At 63.0% G+C, this 2,500-nt stretch overlaps 1 non-coding gene across 1 annotated transcript; it reads right to left on the bottom strand.

Annotated features, from left to right (window-relative positions):
* Positions 1 to 488: 488 nt before the first annotated feature.
* LOC140475177 (5.8S ribosomal RNA) lies at positions 489 to 642 on the bottom strand. The gene has a single exon (XR_011959750.1). It is a non-coding gene; the product is annotated as a 5.8S ribosomal RNA (ribosomal RNA).
* Positions 643 to 2,500: the final 1,858 nt, after the last annotated feature.

The raw sequence follows: 2,500 nt of genomic DNA, 5'->3' as shown, positions 1-2,500 counted from the left end.
ACCATCGAGTCGGGTCAGCGTGTCAAACCGGCGAGCTCCACGGTCAGGCCGGCGGCGCACCAGCACCGGACCTCCGCGGCTCCCTTCACTCTTTCCACTGCCAGCCAACCGAGAGACGGACCCAATGCGGACGTGCAGAGCTTAGGCAGACCCCCCACTGGAGGCTCAACACTTCGTGGCAGCTCCGTGTCCCAGAGACCAGGAGGGTTGGCACACACACACAGTGTGAACCACCGACAGCCATTCTGGGACCGGTGACAGCCGTGCTGGCCCCACTGCCACGACACAGACGGACGCCAGGCCGCGCTCCCCGGCGGGGGGATGGCGTCGAGCCTGACGAACGGAATGTGCAGGGTGGGGGGGAAAGGCCAAGCGCTCCGACGCCGGAGGGCTCCGGAGTCTGAACTTAGGGGGACAAAGAGGACGGGTCCTCTGCGACACCCCAGCCGCGCTCTCGCCAGCCAAGGCGAGTGCGATTGATTGCCAAACGACCCTCAGACAGGCGTGGCCCCGGGAAGAACCCGGGGCCGCAAAGTGCGTTCAAAGTGTCGATGATCAATGTGTCCTGCAATTCACATTAATTCTCGCAGCTAGCTGCGTTCGTCATCGACGCACGAGCCGAGTGATCCACCGTCAAGAGTTGTCTGAGTTTGTTTTAGGTCTCTCCCTCGCCAGAGGAAAGCGACCCGGACCGCACATACGCTCCCCACCTTGAGCTACAGCCACCTGCACGCCGGCGTGCGGGCGGAGCAGGGTGGCGTGAAGCGATGGGGAGCACCATCCTGGTGCGGCCCGCAGAAACATACGTCTATTGGGGGGAGGAGGACAGGGCGCCCAAGAGGCGATGCGTGCCCCAACGCACCGCAGCGACGGAGGCAGGATCACCGCCACCATGTCGCCCGCCTAGTATCACGAGGCGTGCAGCAGCTTTGCCCTAGGAAAAGCAGAGGCGGGAACGGGCACCGGCCATCGGTTCGGCAGCGTCACTGACGCGTGCACGTGGCGGCGTGTCGGCGAGCGGACTTCCTGCGAGGAGGCGGGGGCGGCACTCGCCCGAGCAGACGCCCGCCCGGCCCAGCCACCGCCGAGGTGGACTGGGAGTCGCGGCAACGGCTCGTCATACTCGTTCCCACACTCACAGCGCAGCTTGCCCGCAAGCCACCGACCACCGATCGACGCCAGGCGCCCCGACCGAGAGCGGGATCGCTCGTTCGCCCTGCTGGCAGTTCGCTGGGGATCACTACTGCACGGAGCTCGGAGACCGACGGGCGGCAACTCGAGAGTCTTTAAACCACCACCCCCATCCCGCAAGTGCAAAGAGGCTGTATACGCACAGACGGGTGAGGGGAATAGGTACCCCGTCGGGTTTGAAGGGAGCGTGACTAGATAGCAACGATGTAAACCCAGCCGATTTGGGAGCGAAAGACCGGCGCCTGCATCACCGGCTTCGTTTCCCGTGGCTGGAGAGTACACCGAAACCCTCCGTCTGTCGCGAGCTCCCGACGACGCGGTGCCGCCAAGCAGCAGGGCCGGACCTGGTGTGGCTCCCCTCGTCGATCACAGACCGGTCGGCACTACTGACGAGACGGTGGAACGGGCTTCGCCCCTTGTGACGAAGGGTGATGCGAACCCGCCCGCCCGCGTGCGTTCGGGGTGGACTCGGCAAACGGAGATTTGAAATCGGAAAGTGTCCTCCTGCCCCGCGCAGGTAGGCGCCCAACAGTTGTGGGGGGTTTGGCGGTGACCACGGCTGCAGGGCCTGCTACCCCGACGAGCTCTCCTGCTGGCCCCGAAACCACCCTCGCGAGACAAGTTGAAACGGAAACGGGCGTACCCCCAAGCCGACGATCCTTTCTTATTTGTTACTTTTTTTTTCACTTGCTCGAGTTGTGGCGATTTGGCGGTGACCACGGCTGCAGGGCCTGCTACCCCGACGAGCTCTCCTGCTGGCCCCGAAACCACCCTCGCGAGACAAGTTGAAACGGAAACGGGCGTACCCCCAAGCCGACAGAGATCCTTTCTTATTTGTTACTTTTTTTTTTCACTTGCTCGAGTTGTGGGGGTTTGGCGGTGACCACGGCTGCAGGGCCTGCTACCCCGACGAGCTCTCCTGCTGGCCCCGAAACCACCCTCGCGAGACAAGTTGAAACGGAAACGGGCGTACCCCCAAGCCGACGATCCTTTCTTATTTGTTACTTTTTTTTTTCACTTGCTCGAGTTGTGGGGGTTTGGCGGTGACCACGGCTGCAGGGCCTGCTACCCCGACGAGCTCTCCTGCTGGCCCCGAAACCACCCTCGCGAGACAAGTTGAAACGGAAACGGGCGTACCCCCAAGCCGACGATCCTTTCTTATTTGTTACTTTTTTTTTCACTTGCTCGAGTTGTGGGGGTTTGGCGGTGACCACGGCTGCAGGGCCTGCTACCCCGACGAGCTCTCCTGCTGGCCCCGAAACCACCCTCGCGAGACAAGTTGAAACGGAAACGGGCGTACCCCCAAGCC

The sequence above is a fragment of the Chiloscyllium punctatum genome, unplaced genomic scaffold (assembly GCF_047496795.1).
Source record: "Chiloscyllium punctatum isolate Juve2018m unplaced genomic scaffold, sChiPun1.3 scaffold_1451, whole genome shotgun sequence".
Taxonomy (NCBI): domain Eukaryota; kingdom Metazoa; phylum Chordata; class Chondrichthyes; order Orectolobiformes; family Hemiscylliidae; genus Chiloscyllium; species Chiloscyllium punctatum.
The sequence above is the reverse complement of the archived record's forward strand: the minus strand, read 5'-3'. Positions and strand labels throughout refer to the sequence as shown.